This window comes from Vulpes lagopus, chromosome 3 (genome assembly GCF_018345385.1).
Source record: "Vulpes lagopus strain Blue_001 chromosome 3, ASM1834538v1, whole genome shotgun sequence".
Taxonomy (NCBI): Eukaryota; Metazoa; Chordata; class Mammalia; order Carnivora; family Canidae; genus Vulpes; species Vulpes lagopus.
The window spans coordinates 142,484,655-142,508,723 of NC_054826.1; positions in this window are offsets into that span (position 1 = coordinate 142,484,655).

The following is a 24,069-nucleotide window of genomic DNA, read 5'->3' on the forward strand; positions in this document are numbered from 1 at the left end:
ACAGAGAGGTATGTTTGTTCTTAGAGACGCCAGGATAGTCCCTTTGGACTATCCTGAAGAGAGCCTCATTTTAGAACATACATCATCATAAACTGAAAATATCTTAATAATACTTCATCATTCCTGATCTACCTTCTGTGCCTTCATTGCTTTTGATTATTCAGATTCCATTGCATTTTATTTTAACTGGAAATACTCGTTTCTATGCATGTATATTGTGTGCATTATACTAGAATGGCTGGGACTGCCTATATAATTGGGCTAAGGCTTTTCCTCGGGGAAATCCAGTAAAATTATCTTCCATTACACTTCTAAAATACTACTCATTAAAAGCAGAAATAAACTTTTATACTCATGGCTAACAATGCAGAAAAGAGTCTCCACCCTGCAGCTTATCTCAATTTCAGAAAGGAGGAGGTATTTTCCAGATGAGTTGCTGTTTGATTTGATTTTCACCCACAATTACTATCAAGATCTTTTTCCCCCAGCTTGTTTTGTGTGGTTTTAAGCTTTGTCCTTATACCCCATTTTCTGAATCAGTGTGTTTTCTAAAAACACTGCCCAATTACTGCTCATTTGAAGTTCAGAAATATCTGCACTTTCCTTTTCTGATGAACTTTCACTATTTATAATCATGGATGCCAAAAGAGAGGAAGAAAGGAAGAAAGAAACCCCACTTCTCCCCAGCATTCTATGTCCTTCTTTCCTGCTGCTGAATTCATTGTTTTGATTCCTTCATGTGCTGGCAAACTTTCAAGCATGCCATATGAGAATTTTAAAAATGAAGCTCTCATTTAGGAGTCACACAGTGGTGATATACACACAGAGCTTCAATTTAAACCATTATTGCATACCATCTTTTTCTTTTTATAATAATCCATTAAATGCTTTCAAGTATGGAGAAGGAATAGCAACCTGTAGATCCAAATGGAACCCAGATGACCTATAAAATACGTACTGCCTCCCTGCCTGAGTTGTTAGAGCTCTCATCTCTAATGGATGGCATTGTTATTTTACCATCCAGACAACCACACACATCAATTATACATTCTCCAATGTCATGAATCACTTTTTGAAGGCAACCTGTCTTTTGGTTGTTACATATGTCATTTTTTTAACCTCTGAGAAGAACTTGTGTGTGTATGTGTGTTTGGGTGTGTGTGTGTAAAAGATGATGTCCTTGTTTTAAATATACTGATTGATAATTGGAAAATACTTTGGGGGAACATTTAATGTTTATGCTCCCAAGCATAGACTGCACTAATATTTGTTCAGTAATTTTCTATGACAACAATAGCAGCACTCAAGAGTACAATGTATGGTAAGATATTTTCTCCCAGAAAAATGCCATTTGCATTGCTTTGTGTCTATGAGTTAAGGCTTAATTTCCCATTTATACATGTACACATATTCACACTCACACACACATACATATGCACTTACCTATCTACCTTCTTAAATACATTTACACTTACTTTATTATTCAAGATATGCAGTGTCTTATAAATAGCACACAATTAAAGACAAAGCAATTATGAAAGAGTCACTCTTTCATTTTAAAATCATTTCTCCAAATGGTTTATACTTCCAAATGGATGGAATTTTGTAGCAAATCATTTAACCTTCATTTGCAGTATAATCACCCAAAGGTTCCAAATCATCTCATTACTCTAAGTCAGCAGGTCATTACAATACCCACAAAAATGAAACTTGTAGAAAGCATGGGGCTATCTGAAACCCCTGGGAAGTCTAACAAATAATAAAAGCAACTGCTTATCAATGCTATTCCTTAAAAAGATTTAGGAAGAAAATTGTGCAGTATTTTTTGTTAATAATTCATATCACTCTCAATTAAGATTTCTTGTTAGATTGTTTTCAGTGTGTTGTTTGTGGTGCTTAGATTGGTTTTTCATATTTGCCTTGTCCAAGAGCAAGTAAATTTAAGACATCTTCTTCTTTTTTTTTTGGTCTCATGCAATCAAGGATATTTATTTACCATCTTATAACACATGCTACTGTACAAATGCCAGTAATACTATAATTATCTAACTCTTGCCATGCTATAGGCAATGTGGTAAGTCCTTTGCAACCATTAGCTCATTCAATCATTCTAAAAATCCTAGATATAGCACTCCATTTGACAGATGAAAAGCCAGGCTTATGAGGCTTGGAACCTTTAAAGACTGAGTCAGAGTCATTTTAACTTTTCTTATTAGGCTATATCAAATAATAGTTTCAATGTAGAACATCTAAGAATCAATTAAAATATATGAGAGTTTACATATATATATATTTTTTTTCCTTTTTTAGAGGAAGAGAGACAATGCATGAGAGAGAGTGGGGAGGGGCAGAGGGAGAAGGAGAGAGAGAATCTTAAGCAGGCTCCATGCCCAGTGCAGAGTCTGACCCTGGGCTCAATCTCATTACCCTGAGATCATGACCTGAGCCAAAATCAAGAGTGAGACACTTACCCGACTGAGCCACCCAAGCGCCCCTACATTTCCTACATTTATATTTTTTGTCACCAGTTTATATTACAGAAAGCTGAGAAATTCTAGATGTTAGGCATTGTCAATGAAACAGTCATTGGTGCTTTTTAGATCTTTTCATTTCTCTCAATCCTTGCCTCTAAGAACTCTATATATTTTCTTCACAAGGCCCAGTTTTCTCCAAAGTTCCAATGCCACATTTCCAACAACTTGTTATAACTCTCCACCTGGATGCCGAATCAATGCTTTATGCCCCTAAATGCCCAGTTTCTCTAGACTTCCTTGTTCCCATAAATGGAATCATCATTCATTCAGTACACGTAACAGTTTTGTTCTTTTCTTCCTTCTCCTTATGCATTACAATCTGTAATTATCCACTTGGTTTTCAAACATCCACTTGATTGGGAATGACTTTCATAGCTACCTGGCCCTCCTTCTCATCCCTACAACCACAATTCTTGTACAGTATCTTTTCATTGTTTTTATTATTAAACTATAATAACTCCTACTTTGCCTTCCAGCTTTCATCATATTCTAAATATCTCTCCCAATTCCAGTATATCATACATCCTGTAGCCAAAATGATCTTCCTGAGATCCGCTCTCTTCACATCACTTCTGGAAAATCTTGTGTTTTTTTACTATCTACCAAAATGCATACTAAGTTCTTCATCCAGGTTTCAAGGTTCTGGTCTTATCTCTACTAGTTTACTCTGTTACTTTTCTGATGAGGACCCTAGTCTCAGCAGGAAGGCCTGACCCTAATGACCTCATCTAACTTAATCATCTACCCAAAGCCCCACCTGCCACATATCATCACATTGGAGCTTAGGGCTTCAATATATGAATTTAGGGAGGACACATTCAGTCCATAATCGGTGCTCCATTTACATACTTTATTATGCTTGGAATGTTCTCCCCCTCTTTCTCCCTATCAAGATTGCCCATTCCTTAAATCTCAGTGAAGCCTTTTCCTCTGTAAAGATTTTTCAGATCTTACCTCAGCAGTTTTAATATCTCCTTCCTTTGAACTCCCTTTGAACACTGTGTTTTTCCTAACAGACTAGCCTTCACTGGTAGTATAGCCAGTCATGTACTTATTTAAGTCATCCTCTGGATTATCAGTACTTTATAGAGAGGAAATGTATTTTAATCATATTTGTATCCCCTGAAGCACTTAGCACAATGTCTAGTATCAAAAGAGAACCAAGAATGTTTATGAAATTGGATCATAAAAATTGTTAAACCTGGATAGGGACTTGGAAAAAAGCATAACATGATTCTGTGAAAGAAGAATTATCAGCAAAGTACAATGACATACCATCATTTTAGTTATTAAAATTCAAGTTAAATGAACATTGTCCACTTTAAAAGAGAGGGCGGCGGGGAGGGGACCAAATTTTTGTATTATTAGCCCAGCGTTGGAAGTCATTAGAACCAGGATAATTTCTTATTCTCAATAGTATGGCAAGAAGGAGAGAAATTTGAAGCTACATTGGAAAAGAGTTAAGGAGGGGCCATGGTGTGAGATTTCATTAGGTTGGATTGCTTTTTCTCTTTTCTCTTTTTTTTTTAAATCTGATTCCCCTTATTCTCCTAAATTATGTAGATGCTACCTCCTCTTAACCTCCTCTCTAGGTCTGTGTTAGATATCTGTCCTCTAAAACCAATTAGCATCCTGTGTTGTTGTGAATCTTTCTTTACAAGATGTTGATTTATTAAGAGTAGAAATTATTTTATGAATCTTTACTTATTCAGTTCAAACCAGTGCCCACCATAGACTAGATGCTTAGCAAATATTTGTGGATTGAGTTAATTGATTAAGTAAACTGTGTCCACTGTCTGCTATCTTGTGATCCTGGGTCAGTACATATCATTGAATCTCATCCTCTACATCTGCAAAATGAAGATCAAGATGATGGTGAGGCTAAGGTTGTGAGGAGGCTCAGTCAAGATAATGCATATAAAATATACTATTATTATACATACATTATGGACTATTAAGATGTATAAATCATCAATTTTTAAATTTATTATGACACTTTGATTTTGCTCTTACCCAGAGTGCACTGGAAACAGTTCTCCCTACAAATCACTCAGCATTTCATTTTATTATTAGGAAGGAAATACAATGCTGTTGTCTATTTCTTGGTATACGTTTATTTCATAAACATATTTTTACTATCTGAGTCATTTCTCTACCCCAGTATCATAGTTCATTTAAAAACTGAAACATGAACTTACACTTCTGTGAGGAAGGCTTAGCTGCTAGGGAATTAGGCTCTCAGTATAACCAGCAAGGCATCAGACAACAGGAAATACAAGACACCGATCATGAGAGAAAGTAAACAAAGTGGGCCCCATAACTCTACCAGTTTACCTCCCAGAAGCAGTTCACATGTCACAGCATAGAGTGAAGGGACCCACACAGAACATGGCAATCTCAGTGAGTTGAGAATACAGAATTCATAAACACAGAGTCATTTAGATTGGCAGGTCAGAAAATGAGCAAGGAAGGAGCTGTATATTGAAGTTTGTTTGCTCTGGAGAACCACATAGAAGTCCCCTCAACCTTTAGCTGAGTCAGGATCTGTGCATTATGTGGAAATATCTAGAGGCTGAGGAAAAAGCCACCAGAAAGCAGTATACCAAGATACATCTAGAGTTCACAGAAAGCTGGAAATAGTTGGTAGTCCTACCAGCCAGAAAAAAAGAAACTTGAGGGACCCCTGGGTGGCTCAGTGGTTGAGTATCTGCCTTCAGCTCAGGACATGATCTCAGGGTCCTGGGATCAAGTCCTGCATCAGGGTCCCCACATGGAGTGTGCTTCTCCCTCTGCCTGTGTCTCTGCCTCTATCTCTCATGAATAAATAAATAAAATCTTAAAAAAAAAAAAAGAAACTTGTGAATATGAGGCCATTGGGTAGAGTCTTCAGTATGAAAGTATTGTTTAGAGTATCAAAACGATCCCAGATAATCCAGTTACTAGGTATTTTACTGAAAAGAAATAAAAACATACATCCACACAAGATGCATGCTTGAATGGTCACAGAAGCTTTATTCTTAACAACCTAACAATCCACTGTCTACCAACTGGTGAATTGATGAAATAATTATTGTATGTCAACACAAATAAATAAAGAAAAGAAAGGAGCTATGGATACACAATAAAACATGGACAAATCTCAAAAGCATTATGCTAAGGATAAGAAGCTAGACCAAAGACCATATACTATATGATTCCATTTATATGAAATTCTAGAAGAGGCAAAAGTACAACGAAAGAATGTAGATCAGTGCTTGGTAATGGGAAAAGATGAGGAAAGAGGTTCTGCATAAGGGAGTTTTTTGGAATGTTGTAAACTTTCTTTTTTTTTTTTTAATTTTTTATTCATTTATGATAGTCACACACACACAGAGAGAGAGAGAGAGGCAGAGACACAGGCAGAGGGAGAAGCAGGCTCCATGCACCGGGAGCCCGACGTGGGATTCGATCCCGGGTCTCCAGGATCACGCCCTGGGCCAAAGGCAGGCGCCAAACCACTGCGCCACCCAGGGATCCCTGTTGTAAACTTTCTATCTTACATGTGGTGGTGGTCATATGAGTCTGTACATTTTTTCAAAATTCATCAAATTGTGCACCTAAATTGATAACATATTGTACATGAATCATATCCTAGTAAGGTTTATTTTTAAAAACTGACCATATATCTTTAAAAGAGAATTCTTTAGGCTATTATTTATGCCTTTAGTCCTCCACAGAATTCATTTTCAAGCTTTACAGTTATGCTTCAGTGTCCAATGTGCACTCTGTACCCATCTTTAGTTTCAAAGAAGACGAAGAAAGTGAACAGGAATAATGGAATTCTTTCCCATTCTGTGGTAGAAAGGGGCAAGGCCAAAGAGAATGGGGAATGGCTACTGAGTTATCCAGTCTACAGTGCCTGCCACTGTCTCACACTAAATTTTAAGTTGAAAACAATAATTCTTAATATAATGGGGCTATCAAGTTTGCTCAGAGCAACCTAAATTAGCATAATCAAAGCACGATGCATTCTAGTTAACTATATTTTCTGGTTAGCTAGAAAAGTATTTTGTTTAGAATTTTATTAAAAATCTTTCTTAGACCCCTTAGAATCTCCTTCTTTACTAATAAGTACAACATAGTGAATGTATTTAAATTTTGTTTTTATTAATACTGAATCTTCTAGTGCTCAGATTCATTATTTTGAGCATAAATTTGCAGATGCAAGTAGAGATGGATGTAGTGAAATATTTCTCAGTTGGGTTCCATGGAATGCTGATCCTGCAAGATCGCTCCCTCTCTTTTCTCTAAATAAGTGTTCTATAATCATGTTTGAAAAATATTGCCTATTATAGCCACCTCTTATAATGTCATAAAGCATATTATTAAAATTTCTGAAGTAGCAAAAAGAACTAATATATCTGAGTAGAGAAATTATTGTTTTTATAATTTATTTATGTCAACTTCCTAAGAACTGGGAATGGGGCATGCTGCTGCTCTTGTGGAAAGGCCCATAAGCAATGGAGCTGACAGATTTGGATTTGAATCCTGACTTGGTGACTTAACAATGACCATATATAAGTTTTAATAAGCTCTTTGTTTCTCAGTATTCTCACCCATTGAGTCAGCATTATAACATAAAAGTGTTCTTGTAAGAATTAGAGATTATGGGGTGCTCAGGTAGCTCAGTTGGTTAAGTGTCTGCCTTCTACTTAGGTCATGATCCTGAGGTCCTGGGATTGAGATTTGAATGGGGTTCCCTGCTCGGCGGGGAGGCTGCTTCTCCCTCTGCCTCTGCCTCTCCCCCTTGCTTGTGCTCTTACTCTGTCTCTCTGAAATAAATAATCTTTAAAAAAAGAAAAAAAGAATAAGAATCATGTCTTTAAAGGAGCTAATGCAGTGTCTAAGGAAGGTAAATACTCCAGAATTCAATTTATCATCAGTTTATCACCACTACCCTCATTATCATACAGCTTTCTTTCTAGAACCTCAAGAACTTGGATTTGCTTATTTATTTAATTTTTCCCTAAATTATGGATATTAATTTTTAAATGAACTTCTGCTCTAAAAGGGAGTTGGGGAAGTCTAGTTAATTAAAGTTCCAGTTTTAGTTGTTTTCTAATCAATCAAAGTCATTGTGGTTTGGACAGTAGCATCACATTACTCTATCAGTAGGGTATTGGGCTCTAATCCAGCTACCTAATATATCTTAGGTTGAAATCAAATTCATAGCTTTCATTTAATTGTCTTTTATTCTTGTGTGGTTGGAGAGATTCTTAAAGATTATTCCCACATCTATTATAAGGACCTGTGGAGATTTCAGGATGGTTGAGTTAATGGGAGGTCTATAATAATGCATTATGGCTCATCTGGTTCATTATACTTTTGAACATCCTACTCTGTCCACAATTGTGGGTCTTCTTTCACATTTTTCCAGTGGTAAAAAAAAAAAAAACAATAATAATTGATGGCAGCCAAAGTAATAAAAGTAGTCTTAATATTTTATACTATAAAACACTGGTTGTTTAAGGTTGTCAGGGCATTTTCTAAATAAATGTTTTCATAAAGCAATAACCAGGCTCTCTGAACCATTATGTAATGCCAGGGAGAAGGTCATATAACTTTCCCATAAAAACTCCTTTTTTTGCATCAGGTAAAATGTTCCACAATAATTGTATTGGCTGTCCATCACAGCACCTCAGGGAAGCATGCTGTTAACAGGGTCATTTCTCCTTCACAGTTGAGGATACTGAAGCATAGACACATTAGTGGTAACTTGTCCAAATGAACACCATGAACTAGTGAACCAAATCACTGTGTGACAACGACACCACTCAAAGGCAGGTGCCACACAGCAAATGGCATCGTGAAGGTTAATTTCAGATTAAACTGGGGCAGCATGCACGTTGGGTCATCTTGGGAAGATGTGCTAAAATGCACAGAGACAAGGTTAGTCATGGTTCATAAACCTTACCTGAGAGTGTTCTCTGATGTGTTTAGGCATTCAACTTTATTTTCACAAAATAGTTGTGGCAGGAAGACTGTCTTTTATTATCAAAGTAGAAATAGAACACAATGATTTTTCTTCTTCCTAATAAGTACCAACAGCGTCATCCACTTTGGACTGCCAGACTTAAGTCTATTCTGCTTATAAGGAATGATTTTCAAAAAATTTTGGCTGAAATCACATGAAGTAATAAAGGAAGGCCTGCTGGTTACATGCTCATGAGCTGTTTCTAGTAGCATAAGTTCACAGCAGCTGGCCTAACTCAGCTAAAGGAGTTAATTGCAGAGGGCAAGCAGAGCCTCTATTAGCAGAACCATCTAGAAAGTACCAGGATGAAGAAAGCTCTTTTAAGTCATTGGCTCATAAACGTTTTTAAGCACATTCTTTCCCCCACCCTACAAATTCTGATGCACTATACACTCTAAATATTGCATAATATTTTAGAATGACCACAGACTTTATGATGACCTACACAGACTCACTAGACTGCCATGAATCCCGGATTAATCTCTCCCCTCCCCCTTCATCTTTCCCTCATCTTCTCCCTCATCCTCTCTTTAACATTGTTTCTAGTTTCAAAAGGAAAAATAGAATCCAGAAAGAATACATTTTTTTCAAATTATTCAACATTCGTTTTCTATGTCTCCAGAGTTCTTGCAAGATCTAAGACATTGAGTGCAACAAATATTAGACAAAGATAGGTTTTTTTCCAAGCTCTGTATTAATTTTAAATACACTTATAGTTCAGCATCCTAAAGATGTTGGTATTCATCTTAGCGAGCTAACATCAATTCGTGATATTTCATTGAGGTAATGAAAATATAGACACTGGCTTATCAAAGTCAGGTAAGGATGAATGCCAACAAAAGTCATTTCACTAAAAAAAAAAAAGTCATTTCACTGTATGATTAATACTAATTTTGGAAAGCATACCTCTATATTTATAGCTTATAATAATGCTTTTAGACCTACTGGCATAGTGTGAATAATTGTAAATTATTTTAAATTGTGAATTACTTCTGTCTCAATTGTTTTTAGGTTAAAATCTATATTTTTAACTGACAATACCAAGTGTTGGTGAGGATGTGAAGCAACCAGCACTCTCATGCATTGCTGGTGGGGACATTTAGGAACATAGTTTGGTGATTAAACATATACATGTCCATCAACTCCACTCTTAGATATTTACCCAAAAGAAATGAAAACATATGCCCCCCTAAAGAATTATGTGAAAAATGTTATAGCAACTTAATTCATAAGAGCCAAAAATTGGAATCACTCATGTATTCATTAATTTTTTGAGAAAGAGTAAACAAATTGTGGTGTCTATACAGAATACAATACTTCTCCAAAAAATAAAGGAATGTATTAGTTATACTGCCAATATCTGGGATGAATCTTAAAAATATTAACTTGAATGAAAGAAGCTAGACATGAGTGTGCATAATCTATGTTTCTATTGATATAAAGTTCAAAAACATACAGAAGTAACCTTTGGTGATAGAATGTAAAATTTTGGTTGCCTATGATAAGGAGTGATTTTATTTGGAAGAGGTATAGGGAACTTCCTTATAGTAACGGCCATTTTCTAGATTTTGTTAGGGGTGTGATGGTATATGGATGTATATATCTGCCTAGATTCATTAAAGTACAGTAGTCCCCCTTTAACTATAGTTTTGCTTTCCATGGTTTGAGTTACCCTTGGTCAACTGTGGTTTCTTCTCATGAATTGTCAGAGGTCCATAGCAGCCTCACACCCCATCCCAATACCTGTGTCATTCACTTCACTTCATCTCATCATGTAGGCATTTTATCATCTCACATCATCATAGAAGAAGAGTGAATGAGAGAGAGACTCTATTTACAGACTATATATTACAGCTTATTGTTATAATTGTTCTATTTTATGAGTAGTTATTATTGATGACTTACTATGGTTTACTATGCCTAAATGTATAAGTTAAACTTTTCATAGGCATATATGTATAGAAGAAAACATAGTATAAATAAGGGTTGGTACTATCCATGTTTCAGGCACCACTAGTGGTCCTGGAATACGTCTCCCTCAGAAAAAGGAGCCTGAGGCATATAGTTGTTTTGTTTGTTTGTTTGTTTGTTTGTTTGTTTGTTTGTTTGTTTTTAGCAGGCTCCATGCTTGGGATGGAGGCCAATGTGGAGCTTGAACTCACGACCCTGAGATCAAGACCTGAGCTAAGATCAGGAGTGGGACTTTTAACCTACTGAGGCATTCAGGTGCCGCAAGTGTATATACTTTTAAGACAATATATGTGTAAATTACATCCTGCCCTCCCCCCAAAATATTGCTTCAGGCTACTTCTGCACTTTTATCACTAGAGTTTCCTTGATAGCCTCTATGCCTTGCTGTGATTTCTGGGGCCTTTCCCTGTGTTTCCATAAGATGAGCCTCATGTGAACTCACCCCACAACTGTTTACTACTGATAGGTCTTTCTCATCTAGCTATATTTCCCTTATTACTTAAACAATATTTTTCTAGGATTCTTATTTCTTTTCACCATCATAAATAAACCAATAACAGAAGTTGTTTGTTTGGTTTTTTTTGTTTTTTGTTTTTTGTTTTAAGTTAGGTTTCAGATCCTGATATCTGTGTCAGGTCTGTCTCCAAAAAGTTAATTTTAGTATGATAGTTAGCAGGTTATCACTAGCCCAACACATTTTATATAGAGAAGGGTCACTATTATGTTACAAAGTAACATTTGTGAGGCTGATGAACTTAACATGACTAATAATATTATGAAGGTAACACTAAGACAGGTGAATGTCATTTATATGTGATTCTTTCACACAAAAGAATTTGGCATTTGGTAGCCTAGGACACTGTCTCCTCAGAGCAGAAAGAGAGGCAACAGCGAACTTGGTTCTTCACTGTTCCAATATAGAGGACATCATCTATATCAGTTGTGGCAATTTCTAGGTCACTTCAGGGAGGGTGGGGGACTTGTCACGGTGAGGACCGTGCTTCAGAAATTGATGCTTATCTATTGCCACTATGGCTGGCACTATGTGGTTTGCGAGCAGAGTGATAATTTTTCTGGGATTTTGAGCTTGTCAAAATAACAAAGCAAATAAGGAAAAAATTGCCAGGTGCTTTACAAATGCCAAGTGTATGATGTTTTATACTGTATTGTCTGGAAATTACTATACAGTCCCAGGGCATAAAGTCATGCCATGGTTTCTAACATGAGCTTTGATCTCTATAGAAGGATTTCACTGAGTCTAGAGACGTAAGGTAGCAAATTCCATCCCACACTTCATAAATTTGGGGCTACTATTACTTTAGTGTGGCTTCTTTATATTCCACTTTATTATGACTATATCTATATAAATGCAAACACTGTTTCTGTAGATATAATTTCATAAAGCAAAACTATCTTCTATCTTTAGCAGTGAAATTCAAGTGGCAACTATGACAAGCAAAGAAAAATGAATGCAGTTAACTTCAACCATCCCTGCTCATCTGAAAGCTTATGTCAGTTTCTAAATAAGCTTTTCATTTTTCTATTCAGTCTGCTGATCTTTGTTGATTTACAGCATGAATGAGCATGGCACATTGCAACTTGTATAGTGTATTTTTCCTAAATAATAAAACATTTATTGCAGACACATCAAGCTAGCTAGTGGCTCTAAATTATTGTGGCAATGAAGTGCCATGTTAACAACTCATTTACATCCTTCTGGTAACTCTCCATTACCAAGGTAAGTAATTTAATTCCATCTAGGAACAATGACTTTGCAAAGTGTATTTACTGCAATTTGGAAAAAATATATTTAAATTAGATTAGAAATTATGATGAGATCATTCTAACTAAATACAAACAAAATATTTAGTCAGGATAAACTGAATTATCTCATACAAATTTTGGTAAAGACTTGCTAAAATACCTTCAGAAAGCTTTATAATCTACTTTCAGATAAGCTGAATGTATGCTACTTGTGAATGTCCATGCGTTAGAAATTCAATTCTCTCATTCATCTATGATTTCAATTCTCTCTTTGAGTAGATAACAGAAAGTTCAGTTAGTTGTATTCCTCATCATCAGGGCTACAACACTTCATAAATTTAGTGGGTATATTCACCTTATTGCCTATGCAGAGCATTTGTTTATATATGCGTAAGCCATCATGTTGATGTGAGGCCTCTTATTTTACCCCTTTTCCTCCTCTATCCTAGTCCTGATCCCTATTCCTCTTCCTGTCCCTTACCATGTACCATTTTAATGTATTTATTTCTGTCTTTGTGTATGTAGACTTTTAAAATACAGTGCTTCCCATGTATGTGTTCTGAGTGTATATAGATAATATCACTTTCTCCTACTTTATTCCTCAATACAATTTTTATATGCATCCTTTTATCTGCGATACCATTAGTTTGTAGCTTCTCACTGCAACACTGTATTCTGAAGTGCGCATCTCCCACATTTACTTAAGTATTCCCCAACTCCCTGCTATGCTACACGATGAAGACTCATATGTCCTCTTATGAACCTATGAAAGAATTTCTTTAGGATATATTATGAGTAGGTTTCCTGGGTCCCATTCAGAGAGCATGCACACATACTCAGCAAGGATAAACACATGGCACTAGGATGACTCCATGCTCAAAGCATGTTTACGTACATGGCAAGGATATAGAGATGTGCACATTCTCAGGAAGGAGAAAGACATACTCATTAAGAATATCCTCAGAGTTTCAGCAGAAACTCCATAACCAAGATGCCCACATACACAGGATATACACTCAGGAGGTACATACACTCAGTACAGATTACCCCTAAGTTTGAGGATGTTCTTAATTTCATAACTGCTACAGATGGTTGTTTAAAATAGCTGCAATTTACCAGCAATGCCGGTGTCCCCGTCCCCTCATATTCCCTACAAGTTTTACTTCATTCATAATTTTTTGCCTATCTCATGGGTGTAAATTATTATTTCATTTTTGTGGTCTTTATCCTATTACTAATGAGTTTTAAGGTACTTGTGATCAGTTTGAGCTTATCTTTCCATGAATTATAAATATAGAATCTTTGCATGTTTTGAATTTATTTTTTGTCATTTTAGTTGTGATTGCAGGAATTCCTTTCATACATATTATGTATGAGTATAATATGTTATATATTATATAATTGAATAGTATGTACCATGTACTATATGCTACAGCATCCTTCATTATGTAACAGTAGTTAATTACATAGAGCAAAATCCATTCTTTTGTAAAAATTTTTTTTTGTACCACGAATTTTGCTTTGGGGAATTTTATTGAAGACTTTCCCCACCCATGCTCCAAGTAACAGGGTAGTTTTCCTCCTTTTCTTCCAATAGTTTTATAGTTTACCTTTTAAATTTAGATACATGTTACATCAGAACTGCACTCTTGTATGCAGGGCAAATTTAGTGATCCTGGTTTATTAATTTTTTAATAAGTAGTAAGCAGTTTCCAAACACACTTTTCTAAATACTGCATACATGAATTTGTAGTGCTGTATTTATCATTTTCCCCATATATAAATAGACCTCTTTCTGCGTTACATTCCTTGGAATATTCATTTTTTAGTGAACACCGTGTTATTTTCACTAAATGGCTTTGAGGTTCATCTAAATATCTGGAAGGGAAACTCTCTTCACTCTTCTTTTTACGAGTCTTTATTCTCCCGTGTGAAGTTTAAAAGGAGTTTGCCAAGTTCCTAAGAAGATTCATCTGCAATTTTTCTCGGGGTTGCTTTGAATTTATAGATTAATTAAGGGAAATTTTTATCTTATAATGATAAGTTGCCCCATCAATAAATACAGAATATTTTCCCACTTAAATAAATCTGTTTTAAGTCCCTTAATAAAGGCATTAATTATTATTATTGTTTGATTAATTTATATATATGTACCAATTTTTGTTACTTTTGTAAATTGCATCTTATTTTTTTTATTATATTTTCTATTTGATTATTGTTGCTTTAGAGCAGGGGTTGGGAAACTTTTCCTGTAAGATACCAAGTAGTAAATAATTTAGACTTTGTTGGCCAGTCTCTATTGTAACATTCAACTCTGCCATAGTAGCAAGAAAGAAACCCTAAAGGCAATATATAAACAAATGGACATGGTTACGTTCCAATAAAAGTTTATTTACAAAACAAGTGATGGCCAGATTTGTCTAGCAGGCAATAGTTTGTCAACCCCTTGCTATAGAGAATAATATTCATTTCTTTATGCAGCAAATTTGCTGAACTCTCTAATTAGAGGAATTGGGAGTATTGGTTGTATGTGAAGGGTTTTTTTTTAATATTGATAAATATATTATCTGTATATAAAGGCAGTTTATTTCTTTCCAGTTATTAAAGTTTATTTCTCTTTTCCTAATTAGAAAGTTGGCTAGGATCTCCATCATTGTATTAAATAATAACAATGATGGTGGGCATCTTTATACTGATCCTCGCTTTTATGGGAATACCTCTATAAAGTTTCTTCATTAAATATGTTTCATACAAGTTTGGGTTTTATTCATCCTTATCATTTGATAAAGTTAAGGACATTCTCTTCTGTTTTTTGTTTAATGATATGTTTTATCAGTTTTATCAGAAATAAATATATTGTCTAAAATTGGCCATCATTTCATTCTTAAAATAAACGTCATTAGAACATAATGTAGTTTTCTCTCTAAATCAACTTTTTTCGTGTAAAAATTATATACTTTGAAGTAAGTAAGTCCATTTGAAGTGTACAGTGCAATGAGTTCTGGCAATATACCTGAACTCCCATCCTGGTCAAGACACAGATCATTTCTATCACCAAAAAAATTATGTTTATTCCTTTGTAGTCATTTTATACCAATCTCTAAAATCTGGAAATAAATAATCTGCCTTGTGCTACCATAGATTAGTTTTGCCTTTTTAGAGTTTCATATAAATTAGGTCATATACTACCTTCACTTTTGTGTATGTCTTCTTTTTTTTTTAAGATTTTATTGATTTATTAATGAGAGACACAGAGAGAGAGGCAGAAACATAGGCAGAGGGAGAAGCAGGCTCCTGGCTGGGAGCCTGATGTGGGACTCAATCCCAGGACCCCAGGATCACAACCTGAGCCAAAGGCAAGTGCTCAACCACTGAGCCACCCAGGTGCCCCTTACACATGCCTTCTTTTGATGAACATGTTTTTTTATTTCATTGATATTGAGAATATAAGTAATTCATTCCTTTTTATCGTTAAATATATTTCATCTTATGAATCCAGCAATCCCCTCCTTGTTATATTTTCACATTTTTTAATATATGGAACATATTAAGATAGCTGTTTTAACATCTCCTCCTGCTAATTATATTATTTCTGTCATTGATTGGTATTTTGCCTTCTTGTGGGTCCTAGTTTCCTGCTTTTGTGCATGCCTGATAGCATTTTTTAGATGCAAAACATGGTTAATTTTATATTGTTCATTATTTGGATTTTTAAAAATGAGTGTTGGAAAATGTTCTGGATGCGTTTAGTATAGTGGAAATCAGTTTAATCGTTGTAGTACTTATTTTCAAGTTAGCCTGGGTTAGTCCAAGGGAGCTGTGGGGCTAATTTAGCTCCATTTAAAAAAAAAAATCTACCTAATTCTCCATGTTTCCTGAGACAGCTTCAGTATGCCTATGTGAGCACAAACATTGTCAACACTGTGTGAGCTCAGAGAGTTGTTTGCTTTCCAGTGTTCCTTTCCCCAGCATCGTGGAGTTCATCCCACACATGTGCCATGAGTACTCAGTCCAAGACTTGAAGGGACCTCTCTGCAGATCTCACGAGTTCTCTCTCTGTGAAATTCTGAACATTTATCTCATATACTTTGTTCAGTTTTTTCACTATTTAGGATGCCATATAAATCCAATCCTTGTTCCTCCATCATTAAGAGAAGCAGAAATCTTAGAAATATATAGATACATACCTTTTCCAGTTGTCTCAGTCTCCTCAAACTCTGATCTTTCTCCTGAATTCAAAGAAACCTGTGTTTTCTGCTTGGGTTTATTCTCCCTGCATCTTAGTTTGGAAAGTGCCTCCAGGAAGAAAGAAGGGAAGATAGTGAGGTTTGTTTCATTTCTTTACCTACTCTCAGGGATCATATGCTGTGCTAAATCTGAAAAAAAGGTTGTTTGATTTTATTTTCTTGGTTTCTTGGTTATGATGAAATTATAATTTGAGTAGCACTAATGCCGTCAGGACTGCATGGATGTCCGATGTAATCTTAGGTAATGCCCTACTGCATTTGCTTAGCTAATTTTTGACCTAGGATTTTTACATCAATGGCTTTTCTGTAAAATGGAACTTTTCTCTATTTGGACTATTCCACATTGCTATGTAATCAGTGTTATACTAGTCTCATAAGATGAATTAGACTGCATTTATTTTTTTATATTTTGGGAAAAATTGCAGAAGAAAACATTATCTGCTCTGTGAAAATCTGTTTACTTTTAAAGGAGTCTGAGTCAGGAGATTTTTTAGAGGAAGGCTTTTAAGTAAACATTTTATTTTCTTTAGTAGGTTTATTTTCTTTAGTCAGATTTTGTCCTTGTAATGATTTTGGTATTTTCTAATTTTCCAAATAATACTCAACTTCATCTAAATTTTCAAATACACTTATTTTATTGTTTTAAAATCTCTGTTGTATTTGTATTTTTCTTTCCTTTCCACTATGTATTTTTAAATTTTGCATCTTCTCAGTAAACTACGTAGGTACAAATCTCCATCTCAGAGTCTGTTTCTTGGGGAATCTAACCTAACACAATTGATTATCCCTGTAGTTTTAAAAGAAATGGACTGTTAACCTAACAATATTAACAAAAATAAATTTAAAGTAATTAGAAACAAGGTAAAAAAAATTTTTAGAGAAAGCAGAAAATAATATTATGACCTTAGGATGAGGAAGCCTTTCTGAGACAAGTCAAATTAGCTGAGACATGAAGGAGAGATTGTCAAGTTTCTATATATTAAAATTCAAGAATCTATGTGTTAAAATTCTCTGGTGCATTTTGAGTAACCATTTAAAAAATGAAAAGCCAAGCTAACAACTGGAACAAGTTCTTTGAGATGCATACACACAATAAAATGTTAGCATCTGGAATATATAAAGAATTCCTATAAGTAGATAAGAGAAAAACAAAGCAGCATCAGAGAAAATTGGATGAAAGTCTATAACAGGCAACTCAGGAAAAAGGAATTTGGCTGGACAAAATATATATGTGAAAATATGCTCAAACCTGCTGCTAACTAGACAAATTAAACACTACAGTGTTATGTTGCCACTTTACACCCATTAGATTGACAAAAATTTATAAGTTTGACAGTATCAAATGTCAATGAAGAAGAAGAAACTGTCACCAAGAGTGTAAATTTATGAAGTCATTATGGAGAACAATTGGGCATTAATATGCTCTTAGGAATATATGTCAGATAATTATTTACTCATATTCACAAAGACCTATGTATAAGTATGTTCATAAAAACTGTTGTTTATGATGACAGAAAATTACCAAAAAAGGAAATTATCCATAAATAGAGCAGATAAATAAGTTGTGATATCATCATATGAAGGGGCATTATTCAGTAATGAGTGAGTTAAGTAAAGCAGCATGTTCCTGCATGGATGATTTATAAGTATAATATAATAATGTTTTATATCCTTAAGATAGGCAGTGAGTACACAGATACTCATTATATTATTCTCCAGACTTTTTGTTTGACTAAAATGTTTCATGATAATTCTTTTAAAGAAAGAAATATGAATTAATAAAGAGATACCCCATCTGGCATCAAGGAAAAGAGGATCAGAAAGTATCGTATTAAAAATAAGGTATTTGAGATGGAACCAGGAGGAAGCTAAGATTTCAGCACTGGAATTAAGGAGAACGACAAGATTCCATAGGAAAATTACAGTGAAATAAATTATGAATATATAAAACAAAGGATAAGTATGGAAATTAAAATACAATCCACTTCTTATTTATTAATGTCATAATCATTCAAATTTACCACATTCTACAGAAGAATCTGTTGAGATACAGAGATGTTAACTAATATACCCAAGTTTATTCAGAATATACTAGCTAGATTTGAACCCAGGTGCTCAGACACAGAAACTCTCCATATCTTGAGTACTATGCTATATGGAATGGTAAACCAAATTTTTTTTGCCTTAGACTATTTAACAAAATTTCCTGATTTTTGTGAACATTCCTATGTAATCATAATTTTTAAATATTCAGAGCTAATATACACAGAAAAAGAAGTCTTTTTCCAATTCTGAGAAAACAATCTTGAACATTATGTTGACAGTGTAGCCAAGTAAAGGGCTTATTCATATCATCCAAATAATTGTAATCAGAGCTACTTTCATACTCCGGACATTGGCACTTGCTGTTCCCATTTACTGGCATACTCCTCTTCTAGATCGGCACTGTCCAATAGAAAAAAAGTGAGCCACAAATATGAGCCACATACGTAACTTAAAATTATTTAGCAGCTACATCGTAAAAAATAAGAATAAAGGTGGAAATAATTATAATAATGTATTTTGTGTAACTCATTATATCCAGAATATCATTTCAATATATAGTCAGTGTAAATATTAATAAGACTCTTAACACTTTTGTCATGTTAAGTATTTGAAATTCAGTGTGTATTTTACACGCATCTCAACTGGGAATAGTTACGCTGAAAGAACTCAGTGGCCACATGTGCCTACTGACTGTCATACTGGGCAGTGCAGCATGGCTGAAGCCACTTCATCCACACAGTGCTTGCTGTGGATAAAATAAATTTCAGAGGAAACCAGGGCCATCCTAAAGGGGTCAGCAAAATTTTTCTTAAAGAGATAAATAAATATTTTAGACTGGTGGGAAATATGGCTTCTGTCACAGCAACCTAACTCTGCTATTACAGCAGGAAAGCAGCCACAGATAATGCACCATTAAGGTCATTCCATGACTAGCTTCTTCTCATTATTTAAGTCTCAGTTCTAGATGCTACTCAAACAATGAAGACTTCTTTGAGCACATCACCTACATTGGACCCAACCAGGCATTCTCCAACCCATTACTCACTGTTGTTGATTCTTAACACAAATCACCAAACTTTAATTAATTAGTAAGTGTTTACTTCCTTAGTATCTATCATCCATATAACATTCATGAAGGCAGGGAAAGCACATTATCTCTAGCATTTAGCAAAACTAAAAATTGTCTAATGAATAGAATAAGTAAATGTATGAATGAAAGAATTTTCCAGGCAGTTATTTAGACTTAATAAAAATGCCATATTTCAGGCAGGCATCTTATCCTCATTTTAGTGATGAGAAAGAGACCAAGGTACCAGCCTGAGTTTACAAATCATATCAATAGTCAACTAAAATTATAATAAAGTGACTTCAAAATTCATGTTTTTAACTAATAAATCATGTATTCCAGGTATCTAAAGCCAAGTACAGGGGATAGAAATTAGGAGATTAATTCAAATACTATTCAGTAAATGGACTTCACAAATCTTGGAGTAGTCTTGCCTGTAATAACTAAAGGAAAGTGACAAGTTACTGATTAACTTCTATGTTTCTAACTAGAATAACCTAACATACTTATGCACTATTAGTTATTCCAACACTTTAACATTTAATATTTTAATTAATATTAAGTATCCTGTGAAGTAAATAAAGCAAACATATTACTTTATGAGAAAAGAAAAAAAACAAAAATGATAAGTGAACTATCCAGATGAAAACAATAAATTGGAAGCAATACCAGGACTATAACCCAGATCATCTATTTCCCAGGCATCTGTCTGTCTCACTAGCTACTTCTAGCATCAATAATTTCAAAAAGAAAGAAATTAAGGAAGGAAGGAAGGAAATTTTTTAACTCTGTATGGTGATGGATGATAAGTACATTTATTGTGGTGCTCATTTCTCAATATGTACAAATATCAAATCATTATGTTGTATACTTGAAACTAGCATAATGTTATATGTCAATTATACTTGAAAAAAAAGAAGGAATTTTTTTTTCTTGTGGTCTGGTACTCCTAATTGTGTTTTCAGGACAAATGGCTGTAAATTTGAGTAAATGATATCCCTACATTATCTCTCTCCCTTTTTTTTGTACTGCTTCAAAGAACCAGATGAAGCATTAGAATCAAATTTAGGACAGCACACTGCTTTTTGTGCTGGGTCCTGGGGCAAGTGAGTCCATATATGATCCCTTTAAGAATAGAATCTCTGTTCCCCCCAGCCCTAAGATTCCCCTGAATGTAAGTGCGATTGGTTTTCAAAGCCAGACATTTTGAGGGTTCATCTCTCCATATGAAAGTGGTCAAAGTATATATCTATTTAAAATTTCCATAGTATTAAAATTTCAATAGTTATTGCCCTATGATGAGATTATAATAATTTATACTTCCATCAATAGTTTATTAACCTGGTTTCTCTGATACTTTACTATATACTTTAAAATTTCTAATCTTTTCTAATCTGATATAGGAAAGTGTCTCATTGTTCTAATTTTTCTTTCATTATAAGAGAGTCTGAAAGACAGTTGCATTTTTTTGGGTCACCTTTTAAAGATAGTTGCATTTCTTTTTTAGTGAGATGTTGCTTTATAGATTTTCCTTTTCCAAAGATTGTTGGCATTTTTTTTATTGGTTGTAAAAGCTCTTTATATGTTAGGTAATTTAGCCTTTTGTCTAAATGAGGGTTGGTTTATAAAAATAAATGTTCTAAGTATTAAAAAAAAAAAAAAAACATCATCATCATCATTCATCTCTCCAGCTCAGCATCCAATTGTTGGAATGTGGGGCACAAACCCATCATTCCTCAGGGAAGAGGTTTGATTTGTGAAATACCTTCCAGTTATGGATCACTATACCAAGAGTGGGGTTTTGGTGAGACCAGGTCTCTGCCTCTCCTGCTCATCTAGAGGTACCCCCTTTCTCTGTTGTTATGAAGGAGCCATTCAGCTAGCTTTAAGGTCCTTTTCAGAGAGATTTTTTCTATATGTAGCGTAGATTTGTTGTGTCTGTGGGAGGAAGTGAGTTCAGGATTTTCCTATGCTGCCATCTTAAAAATCCTCTAAAATAGTTCCTTCTTATTGAAATGTATCTGGTAAAGCACACCATGCAGAAGTCCTGACTCTTGGGGCACCTGGGTGGCTCAGTGGTTGAGCATCTGTCTTTGGCTCAGGTTGTGATCCTGGAGTCCCGGGATCAAGCCCCATGTCAGGCTCCCTCCATGGAGCCTGCTTCTCCCTCTGCCTATGTCTCTGCCACTCTTTCTGTGTATCTCATGAATAAATAAATAAAATCTTTTAAAAAAAGAGAAAGAAAAAGAAGTTTTGAGCCTCTGGAACAGATTCTGAATAAGAGCTAAGACAAAGAACTACTGAAGTCTATCTCACCAGCTGAATTAAAATTGAACAGTTTTTCTTTAGCCTAGTGCAACTAAATATATTTTTTTAGGGTAATGACTGAAAAATAGGACAATGATTTAAAATGCTTTTTGGATTTGAAACTCCTTCACTTTGAGAAAGTTATATCCACACGTGCGTGCGCGCACACACACATACACACACACACACACACACACACAGCTCACAGAGCACACAAACCAAATTTTGCTCCAAGGAAGCTCAAAACTATCTTATTGGACTTGTGCTCTAACCCTGAAGATGAGGAATATTGATGTGGGTCAAAGTCAAGTTCAAGACACTAATAGTTAGTTGGTTCATACTTATATAGACTGAAACTGATATATTTGAGAGCTGTTATGAGTTTATATTAGTGACTTTCAAGTCTGCTCCTTGATCATATCCTGGACCACATTCTTTTCTATACTGTGTCTATGAAAACACCCAGTGGTTGGTCCTATAAAGGAATAAACAATTGCTCTGAATTTTGAGGAACTTCTTGCTCTAGGAAAGGCAGTGGCCAGAATGGGGTCCAAAAGAAAGATACATATCTACCTTCTGGAGCTGCTTCTAATCTGAGCAAAAAGTATGTGACTCACGACTCCAGGGGACTACATTTTTTTGGATGCCAATGACTTCTTTGTTGCCTCTCATTGTTTGTTTTCATCTCTTTATAAAGTAACAGACTACTTAATAGTCTGACTAAGCATATATTGAGGGCATTAACCAACACAGGGTCATGAACAATAGACTTTTTACAATAATAGGATATTTCCTAGAAAGAAGCAAGTAGTCATCATAACATCATAACAAAATGAGAATTTTGTTGTTTGTTAAATTTCTTAGATTTATTTTAGAACTATTATTTGGAAATAATAATCACATTAATAAATGGATACAATAACCTTTTCAGTGTTTAGGTTCCATAAAGATCTCAATCTGAGTCCTTATCCTAGGAGTGTTGCCATAGACTGAGTGTCCCACCCAAGTTCATTAGTCAAAACCTAATCCCTAAGGTGATGGTGTTTGGAGGTGGTAATTTTGGGAGGTGATTAGGTGATGAGGGCAGAGCACTCAGGAATGGGATTAGTGCCCTTATAAAAGAGACCTGGAGAGCTTTCTCGACTCTTCTGGCCATGTAAGTTCATAGTGAAGAGACAGTCATCTATGAATTAGAAAGTGGGTCCTTATGAGACACTGAATCTGACAGCAGCTTGATCTTGGACTACTCAAGCTCTAGAACTGTGAGAAATAAATGTTTGTTGTATTATAAGTGACTCCACTCTATCAGAGTCGTTGGATGAGTTACTTAACTTCACTATGACTCACTTTTTTTCATCAGACAAATGGAAATAGTATAATACCCACTGCACAGGACTATTAGGGGGATTAATTGAGATAATGCACTGAAGTCAGCACCTATCATATACTAAAGGGTTAATAAATACTTTTCAGTATTTTGTGTTGTCATAGAATGCCAGGTAGAAAGGTTCAAAAGACATGAATCATAGAGGTGCTGCTTTTGAAAACGATAAAGCCCCAGTGCCAGGAGGAAGTAGATTTCACCAGAGGTTTGGAGAAGAACAAGAAGGGTACTTTCCATACTGAGGAACTATTCCACTCCTGATTATGAGTAAAGTGGCAAGAAGTAAGATGCAAATGGGAGGGCAGGTAACAATAGGGGCTTTTGGAGAACCTGGCAGTTGAGGAGAGGTGAGAATAAGAGATGAGTGGTAGACACAAGAACTGAATGTTTCAGGTGACTTTGTGGACATAGGCTTTGAATTTCACTAGGTAACGTAGAAAAATATTAAGAAAAGGTCTCAGGATGTCTGGGTGGCTCAGTGGTTGAGCGTCTGCCTTCAGCTCAGGGCATGATCCCAGAGTCCTGGGACCGAGTCCCACATCAGGTTCCTTGCATGGAGCCTGCTTCTCCTTCCTCTGCCTATGTCTCTGCCTCTCTCTGTGTGTGTCTCTTGCGAATAAATAAATAAAATCTTTTTTAATAAAAAAAAAAGAAAATGTCTCAAAAATAAGAGATTTTGAGCATAATGGATCAGAGAATGGCTATGTTTAGAAAGGGTAAGAAAAATTGTAATAGAT